General features: G+C 39.9%; 1 protein-coding gene across 3 annotated transcripts in view; it reads left to right on the top strand.

Moving 5' to 3' along the window:
• The first annotated feature begins 7,433 nt into the window (after positions 1-7,433).
• PPM1B (protein phosphatase, Mg2+/Mn2+ dependent 1B) overlaps positions 7,434-17,529 on the top strand; it is a 69,511-nt gene continuing 59,415 nt past the window's right edge. For all 3 annotated transcript variants that reach the window (XM_070429125.1, XM_070429126.1, XM_070429124.1), the window contains exon 1: positions 7,434-7,861. The gene's annotated coding sequence lies outside the window, so the exon portion shown is untranslated. The remainder of the gene's footprint in view (positions 7,862-17,529) is intronic.

Consider the following 17,529-nt stretch of genomic DNA (forward strand, 5'->3'; position numbering starts at 1 on the left):
GTATTCTCTATGGCATCAAATCCACTTGATTTTAATATATATATAATTGATTTCAGAGAGGAAGAGAGAGGGAGAGAGAGATAGAAACATCAGTGATGAGAGAGAATCATTGATCAGCTGCCTCCCCAGGCATTGAGGGAATTGAGTCCTGACCTCCTGGTTCACAGGTGGAGGTTCAACTACTGAGTCATGCTGGCTGAACAGATCCTCTTGATTTTAACGGAAGTTAGAACGCTGTAAAGCCCTGCTGCTACCTCAAAGTCTGAGGTCTTTATGTCTCCAGAAAGAGAGAGCTGGGTGCATTGAAGACCTATTGGTGTCTGCAAAGACGTCTTGGTTTTGCCCTTGCTTGAGTTTGTTTTCATCTGTGCAGAATTAAAACAGAAATATAGCTGTGGTCCCAGAACCAGCAGCAGCAGCAGCACCTGGGAACTTGTTAGAAATTCAAGTTCCCAGGCCCCACCTGAGACCTACTGAATCAAAATTCTGGAGATGGGAATTCATGTTTTAATAAGCCTTCCAGGGGATTCTGTTAGCTTGGTGGTTTGAGGTGTTTTTAAAAATATATATATTTCATTGATTTTTTACAGAAAGGAAGAGAGAGGGATAGAGAGTCAGAAACGTCAATGAGAGAGAAACATCGATCAGCTGCCTCCTACACGACGCCCCCCCGCCCCCCACTGGGGAAATGCCCGCAACCAAGGTACATGCCCCTGACCAGAATCGAACCTGGGTCCCTTCAGTCTGCAGGCCGAAGCTCTATCCACTGAGCCAATCCAGTTAGGGCGATAGTTTGAGTTTTACTGTAAGCAACTCACAACATCATAGTTCCTTAATTTTCTGGCTTCCCTTACAGCTACATGTGATTCCCTTATGCCCTACTGCCTTCAACTTGGACATCTTATCTGAAGCTGCAATAAATATCCTGCAATCTTGGGCAACAAGATAATTGTAAACACACTGACCCTGACATCACTCTTGGCCTCCAAATGTCTTGATATGTGAAAAAATGCTATCCCACACCCTCCAGTTATTTAAACCAATGTTTAGGTTTTCTGTTAATTATAGCCAAACATATTTCTAACTAATATGAATTTTTTAAAGACTTTTCCCCTGCCGAAACCAGTTTGGCTCAGTGGATAGAGCGTCGGCCTGCGGACTGAAAGGTCCCGGGTTCGATTCCGGTCAAGGGCATGTACCTGGGTTGCGGGCACATCCCCGGTGGGGGATGTGCAGGAGGCAGCTGATCGATGTCTCTCTCATCAATGTTTCTAACTCTCTATCTCTCTCCCTTCCTCTCTGTAAAAAATCAATAAAATATATTAAAAAAAAAAAAAGACTTTTCCCCTCATGATGATAAGAATTTTAAACAATATTTTAATATTGAAATGAGTCTTTAAAATGGAGCAGAGGGGAAAATTCTTATGGATTTTAAAGATAATTTTTAGCATGTGTGGCCCAATTCTTGCTAAAGCCCTAGATACCTCGTGATAAAAGGGCCTCAGTGCTAGACGACCTTCTCTGGAAATGTTTTAGAAGCACTTTTAAGAGAAACTATGTGTAGTTTCATGAAAGTCAATGTTGATCATTTCTAAGAAGGTAGCAATGGTCAATAAAAGGGAAAACTTATTTCCTACTCTGTTTATGCTTCTGGAAACAACTCTGTGAGTTTTCCTCACATTAAACAATTCTGACACTACCTGGAGTTAGTGCAGCCTCCACAGGTGTAAAGGCACAGTCACAAGTCTTAGATTGTGACCTGTACCTCTGACCAACCAGGTATAAATCAGGGATTACTACAACCTCCTCCTTCAGTTCAACAATTTGCTAGAACAGCTCAGAGAACGCAAGAAAGCACTTTATTTACTATTACTAGTTTATTATAAAGGGTACAACTTAGGAACAGCCAAATAAAAGAGATACATAGGTATGGAGGGGATTGGAGATTCTCTTCCCTCCTGGCTCATCACTCACCCAGCATCTCCATGTGTTCATCAACCCAGGAGCTCCCCAAACCCAGGCATTTAGACTTTTTATAGAGGCTTCATTAAGTAGACACAACTGATTAAATTATTAGTAGTTGGTGATTTTGTTTGTTCTCCTCTCCCCTCCCCAGAAGTCAGGAATGGGGCTGAAAGTTCTAACCCTCTGATTACATAATTGAGTCCTCTGCCAACCAGCCTCCATCCTCCAAGAGTTGTCTCATTAGCATTCAGGTATATGGTTCAAATAGGTTTATTATGCACATCAAAAAACATTTCTCTCACCCCATCATTCAATAAACTATAAGGGTTTTATGAGCTCTGTGCCAGGAACCAGGGATGAAAGCCAAATATATATGTTTTTATATCACAATTTCAAAGGCCTATCATCTGCCATAGTACCTGATTCACAGTGAATGTTTAATAAATATTTGTAGAGTGGAACTGGTGAAAAATTTTTTTAATGCAGAAAACAGGCTTGTTAGAGGAACATTTCCGGTGCTTAAAAAGAGAGTGGATCAATCTACTCAAATCAGGCTATTTGAAGTTTGGCACTGTAACTCCTTGTCAGAGAGAGCACAATGATCTGCATATAACAGGCACATAAATATGCTGACTGAATAAATGAAATTTCTACTGTGACACAAAGATTCCGATTCAACTGTGACAGGCACTGTATTAGGTGCTATTATATACCATATGCCATTTAATATTTGAAATAATAGTGTGAAGAAGGCAGCACTGGATTACTAGTGACTGCCTATAAGCTTACTGCACCAACAAAACTTGGGCACCCAAATTTGTTTGGCGAAAACTGATTTTTTTAAAAATATATATTTTATTGATTTTTTTACAGAGAGGAAGGGAGAGGGATAGAGAGTTAGAAATATCGATGGGAGAGAAACATCGATCAGCTGCCTCCTGCACACCTCCTACTGGGGATGTGCCCACAACCAAGGTACATACCCTTGACTGGAATCGAACCTGGGACCTTTCAGTCCGCAGGCTGACGCTCTATCCACTGAGCCAAACTGGTTAGGGTGAAAACTGATATTTGATATCTTATTTTAAAAAGAACATTAGAGCCAGGCTGGTGTTGCTCAGTGGTTAAGCCTGGACCTATGAAACAGGAGGTCATTCATGGTTTGATTCCCAGTTAGTGCACATGTCCAGGTTGCTGGCTCCATCCCCAGTAGGGGGGCATGCAGGAGACAGCCGATCAATGATTTTCTCTCATCATTGATGTTTCTATCTGTCTCCCTCTCCTTCCCTCTCTGAAATCAATACAAATATATATATTTAAGAACATTAGAGTAATGTAGCCAACATTGGAAAAATTAGAACTTTTTTCAATATTATATTTAGCATTCTTCCATTTTAAAGTACATATTGGAAAGTGCTTTGTATTACTAAGAACATCTATTGCAAGAATGTCAAACTCAAAGGCTAACACAGGCCAAATAAACGAGGCATGTGGGCTGTGGGCCACGAGCTTGACATGCTTGATCTAGTGCTCTTCATCTGGCTTCGGAATGAGATGTTATGATTCCCATTTTGTAGAACAAACTAAAGGCTCAGAGAGCTTAGTTACTAGCTCAGGTCACATGATATTATTTAATGCTTATGATGTATTATATACAGAGGTAGGCAAAAGTGTTTTTACTAGGCCATTTTTTTTTTAGTTTATAAAGCTATTGTAAAAATCATAACCTGCTTATCGTTTTTTCCCATATGAACAATTACAATTTATTTATTTATTTATTTTTAGAGAGAGAGAGAAAGAAGGAAACATCAATGTGAGAGCCGAATATCAATCAGCTGCCTCTTGCATGCCTCCTACCCCTGGTGTGACCAGGAATTGAACCATCAAACTTTTGGTGCATGGAACTACTGCTCAACCAACTGAGCCACACCAGCCAGAGCCCACATGAATAATTGTAACCCTACTTTTGCCCATCCCTATATTTATGGTAGTATATACTAACTTTCCTTTTAAAGTTGTGAATCTTGTTGGTCTTTTTTTTTTTTTTATTGCTTAAAGTATTACAAAGGGTATTACATATGTGTCCTTTTTTTCCCCCCCGCCCTTGACAATCCCCTGGCCTCCCCTCCCACCCAGTGTCTTATGTCCATTGGTTATGCTTATATGCATGCATACAAGTCCTTCAGTTGATCTCTTACCCCCTTCCCTCCTGCCCCCCAACCCTCCCCGGCCTTCCCGCTGCAGTTTGACAATCTGTTTGAGGCAGCTCTGCCTCTGTATCTATTATTGTTCAAAAGTTTATAATGGTCTCTATTATCCATGGATGAGTGAGATCATGTGGTATTTTTCCTTCATTGACTGGCTTATTTCACTTAGCATAATGCTCTCCAGTTCCATCCATGCCATTGCAAATGGTAAGAGTTCCTTGTTTTTTACAGCAGCATAGTATTCCATCGTGTAGATGTACCACAGTTTTCTAATCCATTCATCTACTGATGGGCACTTAGGCTGTTTCCAGATCTTAGCTATGGTGAATTGTGCTGCTATGAACATATGGGTGCATATATCCTTTCTGATTGGTGTTTCTGTTTTCTTGGGTTGTTGGTCTTCTTTAATGGTTTAGTGTTTTAATCAAATAAAGCATACAACAGAGTTAATCTAAATATGTTTTGATCCCTGTTGTATTCTCAACACCTAGAAAAATATTCAATGGTTTTGTTTGTGTTTTTTTTAGCAGTTGAATGAATGATGTGCAATCATTAGCCCACCTAAATGGTTGGGTTTTGTGTTAATTTTGAGATCAACTAAGGGAAAGTGAGAAGGAAATCAAGGAGACCAAGAAGCTTCTATGATGCCCTTCTGAGATATTCTCAAGACAAGAGTCCCCAGATGTCTCTGCTCTTATGCTCTTTAGGTTCCTATTTTGAAAGCTGGAGTCCCAAACTCCCTTCTCTCTATATGAATTATGTCAGGCAAAGGAGTGTGCTTTCAGAAATTTTATCCTATAGGTCATTTAAGGAAACTTCCTGAGAACCATATGATCCTATAATAAAGGGGACAAAGGAAAGATAAAATCTAAACGGTTCTACTTCTTTTTCTTCTTCATTATTTTCCCTTCCAACTTGCAAGTAGTGGGGACACTGAATTTTAGTTTATGGTGCCTCCATTACCCATGCTAGAGGGTCTCAATCAGTGGTGTACACAAAAAACACCTGGGGATTTATTTTAAAATTCACCTTTCAAAGTATTGTCCCCAGTGTCCATAATATTATAGCTGTGAGTGGACCCAGGTGGTTTTAACGTTGGTGGTTTAGCCATCATGCTGTTAAAATCACTGTCCTTATCCAAGCTTGAGGGGTAGACCAAAAAATCTGAATCGTGATTTCTGCCATCATTGCCTTGGCCTGGGCAACTGTCCTATTCCTAAATTTGCCCTTCTCCCCAAAACATCCACATCCCCTAAACTGAAAGGCACGCTCTTGTGTCTCCGTTTACATTCTCTGCCCAAACCAATTTACACAAAAGAATGAATAAGGTGGAGTCATATGTACTACTCTTTGTAAGACTTTAAACCAGTGGTTCTCAACCTTCTGGCCCTTTAAATACAGTTCCTCATGTTGTGACCCAACCATAAAATTATTTTCGTTGCTACTTCATAACTGTAATGTTGCTACTGTTATGACTCATAATGTAATTATCTGATATGCAGGATGGTCTTAGGCGACCCCTGTGAAAGGGTCGTTCGACCGCCAAAGGGGTCGCGACCCACAGGTTGAGAACCGCTGCTTTAAACAGTAAAATTAAATTAAAAAAAAAAAAAGAATGAATAAGGTTAGGCTCCTCTTTCAGGGCATTTGCATTATTTAAAAAATTATCCTAAACTATTAGAATGCCTTCGTTACACTTTAGTTTTGTCTCTTTTTGGGGGGAATTAACCTGACAGTTCCTTTTAGTCTAATTGAATTGCTGGAGGAATCACGTCCAGTTCCTCTACCTGCCTATTGAGTCATTCATTCTAGACTCGGCCTGTACCTGTGTGAAGCCACCCTCAGTGAACCCACCCACAGGGATGGTCCTTTATGTCGTCACCCTCCCTTGCACGTTTCAATTATAGCACCTATCATCTTATACTGGGATCGCCTAACTTATTTTTGTATCTCTAGCTCTACGTACAGGGCCTGGCAAACAGGAGACGCTAAATAACTGTGGCATGAACGAGTGAGTATCCAAGATAGGCTGAAAGTTTTCCAAACTCAGTGTTGACTGAGGAATGAAACACGGAAATGCCAAGGCCTAAATGCCAGGCAGTGCGGGCTTAGAAGTAATAAAAATGACCACGCACACCACAGAATCCTCCCGAAGGGGTCACCTATCCCATTGTCACACGTCGCCTGTTGGCCTGATACCCCAGTTTCCCGCTCGCTAACTCAGTTCCCTTCCCTTTCTGGGGACAGGTCCACAGGTATCACAGCTCAGCTGCTCTGATTGGTCCGCGATGATTTCATTGTTAGGGCACATCCGGGCTTTTCCCCTCCCCGCAACACCTCCCCCAGAACCCGGCCTGCCGAGTCTGCCCCTCACGGGTGAGCCCCACCCGCTGGCTGAAGCAAAACAACCGCCACTCCCCAGACCGCTTCTTGTCCTCGTCTGCGCCATCCCTTCCCGACTCCGCGTCTAAGAAAGGCGTTTATAACCGCCAATGAGGGCCTAGCAGACTTTGTTAGCCAATCAGCGGCCAACCCTCTGCAATTCCGGGTGGGACTAGGCCTCCATACCTATAACTGGCCAGCCCGTTGGCTCCTATATGGCGCTAGTTTTACTCGAGGCTTAGAGGTCAAAAACAGAGGGGCATGGTCCTCGTAGAACTGAAAGGATCCGCACAGACTCAATGGGCTTGACCATTTTCAAAGACTAGCCAATCGCTTTTCGGGTACCTCCCCGCCTTTTGCGCGTTCATTTAAAAAAAGCCGGTGTGACGGACTTGGAAATTGGTTCAGTGACGGACACACAGAGAAAGCCAATGACGAAGGGATCGGGCCACCCTTTCGACCAATAAGAAAAGGGAGTCGCTCTGGCTCGGCTTTGCGAGGCGGAGCGCAGGTGGGTGTTTTTTGATTGACGGCGGTTTCTACTTATGGCTGGCAGGCTGGGTTGGTCCCTGAGGTCCGGGAGGTATAGCAGAGGCGGGACTGAATGAAGTAAATGGTAAGAAAGGGTTGGGTCTCACTCAGTGGGCGGTGTTTGATGGATAGTTGACCTTGCCAATTGAAGGTGGTCCCCGATGCCCAATGGAAATATTGTAGGCGGGGAAAACTCAGTACCGAGGTACAAGGGGCAGCCGGAGTGGGCGGTAGAGCGGTGATTGACGACCTGCTCAGCAAACCGAGGACAGCGAGAGGCCGCGCGGCGTCCCAATAGGACGGAACTGGGGGCGGGGCCCGCCTAGGGGCGGGGAAGGACCAGATGAGGGGAGGGGGGTTGTAGAAGGAGCGGAGCGGCTGCTGCTCAATGGCGGAAAAGCCGCCGGTGCTCTGACCGCCTGGTCCCCCTGGCAGTTGCGGGGGAGTTTCCTGCCGGCGCGGTTGGAGTCTCTTGTTTCTCAGGGTTTGGTGGTTGGAAGATGCTCCAGAGAGACGAGGCTGCGGCGGAGGAGGTGGCGGCGGCCGAGTCGGCAACGGCGCTAGGGTGGAGAAAAGGCGGCAGCGGCGGCGGCGTGCGGGGCCCGACGGTGTAAACAGCTCCGGAGTTGTCGGAGGCGGTGGCCGAGACCCCGAGGGGGAAGCGGCGGCTTGAAGCAAGGTCGCGCCTCCGTTGGAAGCCTGGGCTGAGCACAGCAGCGGGGCTCTGCGGCGGCGCGAGCGGACGCCCTAGACCTCGCCTTCCTTCTTCGCTTCAGGTAAGGCCGCTCGGCGTCCTGCGCGGGGGAAACGGCTCGAGGGCCCGGCCGAGGCCCAGAACCGTTTTCCGGGTGTCGCCGAGCTCCGGCCGCGGCCTCTGCCCGCCAAACCTTCGAGTCTTTTCCTGCGTCGCGGAGCCGGGGGCAGCGGAGCGCCGGCCCCGGCTCCTGGGTAGGCTCCTGGGTAGGCCCCTTCGCCAGCCGCCGCCTCCGCGCTCCGCCGAGGCGCCGAGCGGCTGGCGGTAGGGAATTTTCCTTTGCTCCAGTGCCTGTCAGTCAAGTGCTTGCCCCTGTCCTCGGCTTCAGGCTGCGAGCATCTCCAGTGAAAGCCCGGGGGCAGCCCCAGGCCCTAACTCGTCCCTTCCTGGGGCATGCCTGTTGGAAAACACTACCCTTTCCCATTTGTTTCCTCCTCAGCTTCTGCCCTACTTTGCGCTCCACTTCACTTCCTTGTTAAATTTTCTCTCTCCCTCTTCTGTCACTGGGTCTCACCATCTTCTTCCCCTTAATGGCTTTAAATCGTTTCTCTTTCTCTTCTCAGCAGGCTCCGGGTTTCTCTTCCCCGCCTTCCCCAGCAATCCTTTTCGGATGTCATTCTTTTTAACCAGTGAAGTTCTCACATGAAATTTCTACCGTCAGTACTCGTATGCACCAGAGGCCCATGGCGAGTAGACGCGCCAGCTCTATGTGGCAGATCAGTGGGTTTTTGTTTTTTTTAAATAATGTAACTGAGCCTAACACCCTTAAAAAATTATATTACCAAATGTAGACTGTGAAAGTAACACCGAATTAATATTTAAAATGAAGGGCTCAATGACGGTTGAAAATACTTAATTTTTTTTTTTAGTTACATGACCTCTAATGTCAGATTTAGCAGAACTAGAACATTCGCCCATCTTATTTGGCAAAAATGCTTCTTAAGCGTTTGATAGTGGCTCAGACTCATCAGTCTTCAAGTTGGCTTAAAAACAACTCGAAAACTTTAAAAACAAGACGTTAAGAACAGCTAGGTAGGTGTTTTGATGATGTCACAGTTAAAAGACCTTTTAAAATAGGCTCTACGTGTTTAATGTATCAAAATAAAGTTGGCAGGAGTCTTATAAAAGGATTATTTAGGAATTTGAGTAGTCTGTGTTATATAGCTATTTTGGGAAAAACATTCTTTTTCTTTTAACAAACGTTTGCAACTGTGATATGAGAATTACTGAGGTTTATTGTGGGATTAACACAGGAACTCATTTTATTTGAGCTACTGTATGGATGTAGAAGTGATAATTGTTCAGGGTAGATAATATAAATCAGTATGTTCTAGGAGATGGAGAAACATGCCATCGACACTGAATGTTAATAGACATTTCGTTTACTTTCTCTGTTGTGCAATAGAAGAGCTCCTATTATTGGCCTACTTTTAAATAGAGCATTTCTAAGTAAATAGTGAGGCAAGTTATTCTAATTATTATAGTCCTTTCCAAATGTACAACCTTTTTAAAAATATGTGTATAATTGAAGTTATACTGTTAAAATGGTAATTTTTAAAAGATTTTTTTTTTTTTTGCCTCCTGAGTATTACAAATGTTTTAGTAGAACTTTTAAAAGTATGTAGAACAGAATTTTTTTTTTTTTTTTAGTCAACAGATTTTCTTTCCGGAATTATCCGAAATTTTACTGAGCTGCTTAACCTTCTCTCAATGTCTTCTTTGTCTCTTTTTAATGCTTGTTTGTGTTTGCTCCTCTTCATTTATTTTTGCTCTCATAACGTCTTATCACAGTTTCTGCAGTGGTTTTTTATGTTGAAGTATCAAGATGGAGTAGTATTTTTATTTGATCTTACATACTGATTAGCCAAGATCTATCCAGTTTCTTGTACATTAACCTTTGGATGTGTTCACGTTGTGGTAATTCCCTTAGAGGTGACCAGCAGAGCTTTCAACACCTGTTTTCTTAATACTGGGTGTCTTATTTCTTTGAAGACTCCAGGAATAGGTGAAAGCCTTTTCAGTTTATCTGACAGTCAGTCATGTCAGTGAATACTATTTATGTTAGTAATTCACATATTATAATTACCAAATTCCTTAAGATTACATCATCTGAAGGCATGGTGTAGCGTCTAAATAGCTGTTTCTAAGAACACCTAATTCACAAGTTGACGTGATCAGAAAGAGTGACACCTGTTGAAAGTTTATTTTCCTATAATGTACATCTTTAATGGAGTCTTGAATTAAAATTCAGTGGCACTTTTGGAAGAGTAGAATTTGCCATGGGATAGTGAGCAATTGTGGAGATTCATTAAGAACTGGCTGAGCCAATAGTGGAAGGATTTCAGACATGCCCTTGTAAATGGGTTGGTAAACATTTATATGATACTGAGAGTGAATTCCCCTCCCCCTTCCACATTCATTGGTGTTAGTTACAAATATTACTTACGTTATATGAATATTTGTATATTATATATAACAAGCATTTTATTACATTACCTAGCATAGAAAATAATATAATTCTAACTCTACAGTGGTCCTAAGATAATTAATAAGGTGAATAAAATTAACTTATTAAAGTATAACAAGGTAGTTTACTTTCCTGTGAAATATGCCATTTACAAGTTCACAGATTTTCATTTGGGAAACAGCTGGTAGTATCTGAGTTATAATAACGTGTTTTGTTTTTATTCCAAAAAGAAAATTCATTAAAATAATATTTAGCTTAAATATAAAATTACAATTAGTAGTAAGAGAATTTGGGGGAATACGGTTATTTCTGGATTTTCAGTAATTATTCTTTTTATTTTTTCCTTAAGTGAACTAATTTTAGAATTTGGAATGAAACAATACTGATATTTATATTCGCTTTTATAGAATGTGTATAACGTGTGTGTATATATATATATATGTACACATATATATACATATATATATATATATATATATGGTATCAGCAAAATTGTGGGTTAAGATAATGAATTAATTGGGCATACTGAGATAAGATTCCTACAAACTGGGTAAACTCTGGAATTATAACCTAAAATACTTCCCATCTCCCTATCCTGTACGCAAATTAAACAGTGAAAGTTAAAGTAGGGTAGATTTTGGAAATACTGGTTTTTGTAGTGTTTGCTTGATTGCCATAAAATTTATAAAATGACAGCTTGTTAGCTTCTAGCAGCTGCTCTAACAAGTATGGGTAAAGAAAGGGTACATAATCTGTCTTTGTTTTTGTTGGTAACATGTTTACATAAAATAACTTTTGCCCTGGCCTGTTAGTTCAGTTGGTTACAGTGTCATCCCAATCCACCAAAGTTGTGGGTTTGATCCCTGGCACTTACAAGAGTCAACCAATGGCCTCACAGGGGTGGCTCAGTAGTTGTGTCGACCTATGAACCAGGAGGTCACAGTTCAATTCCCAGTCAGGGCACATGCCTGGGTTGTGGACTGGATCCCCATTTGGGGGGGCATGCAGGAGGCAGCCAATCAATGATTCTCTCTCATCATTGATGTTTCTATCTCTCCCTCTCCCTTTCTCTTTGAAATCAATAAAAATATATTTTTTAAAAAATCAACCAATGAATGCATAAGAAAGTGGAACAACAAATCGATGTTTCTCTCCATCTCTCAAATCAATTAAAAGTTAAAAACAAATAACATTTGTTTTTTTTGGATTAATTTAATTATGCTAGTATCTTATTTCTTGTCACAACATATACCTTTTACAATGACTCCCTTTGTAATTAGCTTACTTAACTTACAAAGTTATCTTAATCAACTATAATATTTTAAGTTAATATATTTAGATACTTAACACAGTTTAATATTTAAAGCACAGTTTACCAATTTAAAGCTTTTATAACCTACTTATTAGTTTATTATTCACTTCTAATAAAATGAATTCAAAGTTTTCTTTTGGGGTATGTTGAAATCCACGATTATATTTATTAGCTTTAAATTGATTTGTTTCTTAAAAATTAAAGATCTTAAAGTTTAGAAACGTAACACTAGTTGGAAACTTGTTTTGTATCCTTTTGGACAAAAGATCAACTATGATGTGATAGTTAAAGGAGAGAGAGAGAGAGACAAACCTTGGCAGACTTCTATTGGATATTAAGGAACTTGTCTTTACTCTTAGTTATGGGACCAATTATTGGTAGTGATAGAGGAAGGATAAGACCGTTGGTAGTATTGCTGTGCTCTCTCTCTATGTAGAATGTCCTCCACTTCAAAATAGGTTGTGAATGAAAAGTGCATTTGTATGATAGAAACATGAAAAACCGTTTCCTTCATGGAACACTTTCATAATGTGGTTATCAGGTATAATCAAATTTATGATGAAAAAAACAAGTGAATAGATTTTGTTTATAGGTAGTACATACAGTAGTCCCCCCATATCCGCAGTTCTGCTTTTCCCAATTTCAATTAAATGGAAAATTCCAGAAAAAAACATTTCGTAAGTTTTAAATTACACACCATTCTGAGTAGGGTGATAAAAGCTAGACCCATTTCCTAGTACTATGTAAATTATCCTCTTATCCATCATATCCACATCACTTCATCTCATCCCGAAGGCACTTTATCATTTCACATCATCACACTAGAAGAGTGAGCACAGTACAATATGATAGTTTGAAAGAGATCACACTCATAACTTTTATTACAGTATCTTGTTATAATTCAATTGTCAATCTCGTACTGTGCCTAATTTATAAATTAAACTTTAAAATATGTATGTATGATAGGAAAAATGCCCATATATATGAATCAGTACTATCTGCAGCTTCAGACATCCACTGGGGGATCTAGAAATGGATCTTCCATGGATCAAGGGAGACTACTGTACCTGAGAAGAAGCAGGTTTGATAAAGGGTATATAATTTAAGAAGTTCTGACGCATTTCAGAGAACTTTAAAGCTTGAAAGTAATGTCACTGATTCTTAAATCTAATTGCATTTTGTTTTCTTTTCTTTTTTTTTTTTTTAAATATATTTTATTGATTTTTTACAGAGAGGAAGGGAGAGGGATAGAGAGCCAGAAACATCGATGAGAGAGAAACATCTATCAGCTGCCTCCTGCACATCTCCCACCGGGGATGTGCCCACAACCCAGGCACATGCCCTTGACCGGAATCGAACCTAGGACCCTTCAGTCCGCAAGCCGACGCTCTATCCACTGAGCCAAACCGGTTTCGGCACATTTTGTTTTCTTGATGTAGGTATGTATATAAGTGTACTCCTAACATTGAAAAGAGATAGTTAATAGATGTTCTTCTGAGTAGGAGAATCTAGGAGTATCCATATTGCTCATGGGTGCTTAACCTTTCTTGGCAAAGAGTTTTGCTTTTCCCCTCTTCTAATTAAAGCAGTCAACTCTGAGTTAACTGGTGTTATCTGTTGAACACAGGTGACCCTTCTTTGTCCCTTACAAAGAGGAAATAATTAACTCAAAACAACTCTAAATAATAGCCTGTATGGGAGGGGAGATCAAGTATAGATACGAGAGGTTTCCTATTACTTTTACTTACTCCAGGCTAGCAATCCACAGAAAAGTACAGAATTCAGTATCGTTTAATAGTATTTGGTTTATAGGTAAATTCTACCCCCAATCATTATTTTTACATTTACTGAGTGCCTTCTAATATGCGAGGCACTATTCCAGGCTGGAGACTGCACAAAACAGACAAAATCTCACCCTAGCCGGCTTGGCTCAGTGGATAGAGCTTCAGCCTGTGGACTGAAGGGTCCCAGGTTCGATTCTGGCCAAGGGCACATCCTGGGTTGCAGGCTCGATCCCCAGGAGGGGGCATGCAGGAGGCAGCCGATCAATGATTCTCTCTCATCATTGATGTTTCTATCTCTCCTCCCTTCCTCTGTGAAATCAATAAAGAAATATATTTTAAAAAAAGACAAAATCTCTGCCCTCATAGATATTTCATTTGATAACAAGCAGTCTTCCTTAATTTACATTACAACTCTGTTTCTTTGTGGTGGCTTAAATTATGATTGGAAAATTTAGGATCTATGGTGTTTTCTGAACTACTTAAAAGCTGTAATTGGATCACTTTTTAAGAAAATATATGTTTTTATTGATTTCAGAGAGAGGAAAGGAGAGGGAAAGGTGGGAGTATCGATGGGCTGCTTCCTACATGCCCACTACTGGGAATCGAACCCAAAATCCAGGCGTGTATCCTGACCAGGAATCGAACTTGGTGCCTGGGACAACACTCGGCCAACTGGACCACATTGGCCAGGCAGAAATTCACTATTTTTAACAAGAGAGAGAGAAGAGTTTTTCTGTAACTGGACAAAAACTGGAATATGAACAGAGAAAGTAGGAAGGGGGAAATATTGTTCTACTTAAGATTAAAAATAAAGAGCCCTGGCCAGTGATGTGGCTCTGTTGGTTGGGCATCGTCCCATGCACCGAAAGGTTGGTGGTTTGATTCCCAGTCACGGCACATGCCTGGGTTGCAGGCTCGATCCCTAGTAGGGAGTGTGCAGGGGAGAGCCTGCAGATGTTCCATTCTCATGTCGATGTTTCTCTCCCTTCCATTCTCTCAAAAAATCAATAAAAATATTTTTTTAAAAATAAGCCAGAGATAGATTGCTATATTAGGCATGAAGAAAGCTGGGGGCTTCAGGTGTTTCCATTTACTGTTCAACCTTGAGTAGATGAGTTCCTGGGCAGTAGAATGGGAGAAAAGGTGAGATAATGGGAGCAGGGTGAACAGGATTTTTAACAAATCTGGCCTGAATGACTTGAGACATACATATAAAATATATGTTGTGATTTGTGTTTGGAAAAGACCCTGTTTCTGTTCTTAGTGAGTACTGTATAGCTGAAAAATTAATTATCAATAGTGTCTGAAAAAACTGATTTGTAACTGCTACTTCTGTTCTCTGGTTATTAGGCAATCCTGTTGAAGATAGCTGATGGAGCCAAGCTGACTTAGTTTATTGTGCTGAAATTGGTCTTTCTGTATATTTGTTAATGCTTCCCTTAATTCCATAACTGTGGTTTATTACTCAAAGTTGTGCTTTTGTTTTCCTGCATTTTAAATTTTTGCATGAGAATGTCCTATTGCATTTAGCTACCAAGCAGATGCTTAGTTTTTTTCTTTCCTAGTGATGGTTCAGCTTGGTAAAGATATCTCCTGCTGAGTTCACACAAACATTGCACACTTAAGTGTGAGAGATCTTTGGTCTTTGTTTTTATTTTAATGCATAATGGGTTTTGGTTTTTTTTGTTTTTTGCTTTCATTTGTGAATCATTGAGTCAGAGTGTCATGTGATCTTGCTTGTTGCAGTGAACAGATGTTTTTAAGCAAATCAACTTGTGTATTTATTTCAGTGCCCTAATATAAAAATGAACACTAGTTCCATTCACAACCTAAGAGACCTAATTTATAGCACCCAAAGAAGGCTTTAAATTACTAGTTTCACATTTAGTATATTTTTATAACTGTATTTATCACTTTTATCAAAACTCTGATGGCCTAGCCGGTGTGGCTCAGTGGTTGAGTGTCAACCTATGAACCAGGAGGTCATATTTAAATTCCTGGTCAGGGCACATTCTCATGTTTCAGGCTTGATCCCCAGTTTAGGAGCATGCTGATCAATGGTTCTCTCTCATCATTGATGTTTCTATCTCCCCCTCTCCCTTCCGCTCTGAAATCAATTAAAAAAAATTTTTTTTAAATGTTAATATGGTGCTAAGTTTGGTCACAGAGTTGAGGTGATGACTGCTACATGTCTCAGTGGACAAGGAACTTTTTCTCTTTTGTAATTGCCAGGTTATTCATGGCATGTTTTGTTACCATTGCAAACTTTCACTTAATGGATTTACTGATTTTTAAAAGCTGGATTTCCACTGAGTCAAACTGTGGTTCATTGGCTACATTTGGCCTGCTGCCTATTTTTGTAAATAAAGTTTTATTGGAACACAGCCATGTTCATTTGTTTACATATTTATCTATGGTTGCTTTTTCACTACTATGGCAGGATTAAGTGGTTGTGACAGAAACTGTATGGCCCTGCAAAGCTCCAAATATATATTAGTTTCTTTTAAGAAAATTTGCTGACTCTTTATCTAGGATGTACATATTGTTTCCTTTTTCTCATTGTAGTGGTAAGTTATGGTATAAAATTGGTGTTTATATATTTGGTGTTTATATGTAGTTTCTCCTACACTCTGTAATATTATTCAAAGGATAATTGCTTTTAACATGGTTGAAATTGAGAAGTTTTTGCTTATGTCCCCAAAACCATAAAGTATAACCAGTTAATGTTATACATGGTATACAAATTCATGTATTAAAAACATAGCAGTCATAAAAATGTTATAAGGAATAATGAACACCAAAGTATAGTTGAAGCCCTTCTATATATAATCTTCCTGTATTCCATCCTTTCTTTCCTATTATCCTAAATTTTGTGCCTACCCTCACATATATGAGCACCATATAAGTATGTTGTATCTATATTTGTTTAATTTGGAAAAAAATTTTATTTTTTTAAGTTTTTTTCTTTATTGATTAAGGTATTACATATGTATCCTTATCCCCCCATTACTCCCCCACCCCCTTGTATCTATGTTTGAATAACATATAGTGTACTGTTTTAAGAGATTTTGTAGTATTTGTACATGATCATATTTGGAATCTCTTTTTTTGCATTTTCATTTAACATTTTTATGAGGTTTTGTTGCTCTATTCCTTTTTTAAAAATAGTATTACATATATATTACATAGTATTCCGTTGTATGATTATAACACATTTTGTCTAGGCTCTTCGGATGGACATTTGAATTATTTTTGTAATTATAAACAATGGAGCTAAAACATAATTTACATGTATGTATGTGTGACAGTTTCTCCACAGCACATACTTAGGAGTATTAATAGTTGAATTGTAAGCTAGTCTCATCTTACAGCGTACCTAGATATTTCCAAATTTCTCTCCAAAGTACCAATATATATTTCCAGCAGTGGTATGTAAAACTTTCTGTTGCTTTCTGTCATTATTAGCACTGTCCTGTATAAAAACAATGTCAGCCATTCATGTAACTTAAATTTTTCTAGTGCCACATTAACAAAAAAGGAACAAGCCAAGTTGATTGTAATATAGTTTATTTAATCTGGTATAGCAAAACAATTTTAGCAAAAATTGATGAGTTATTTTTGCACTCTTTTCCTATTAAATCTTTGAAATATTGTATGTATTTTATACTTATCAGTAAATTTCAATTTGGATTAGCCATATTTCAAATTCTGACTAGCCATATGTGGCTAGTAAGAAGCTACTGCATGAGATGGCACAGCTCTATGTCCTTGTTTACATTTGGTATTAACCATCTCCCCCATCCTTCATTCTGATGAAAGAGAAATGCTATTTCATTGTGACTTTTTAAAAATATGTATTTTTATTGATTTCAGAGAGGAAGGAAGAAGGAGAGAGACATAGAAATATCAATGATAACAGATGATCATTGATAGGTTGCCTCTTGCACACCCCCCACTGGGGATCCAGCCTGCAACCTGGGCATGTCTCATGACTGGGAATCACACTGTGACCTCCTGGTTCATAGGTCAGCGGTCAACCACTGAGCCATGCCGGCTGGGCTCATTGTGTCTAATTTTGTATCTTCATATTAATTTTCTTGTTAGGAAATTTGCATTTTACTAGTGAG

The sequence above is a fragment of the Myotis yumanensis genome, unplaced genomic scaffold, assembly GCF_028538775.1.
Source record: "Myotis yumanensis isolate MYYU_CA2020_CCGP unplaced genomic scaffold, mMyoYum1.0.hap1 SCAF_11, whole genome shotgun sequence".
Lineage (NCBI taxonomy): Eukaryota > Metazoa > Chordata > Mammalia > Chiroptera > Vespertilionidae > Myotis > Myotis yumanensis.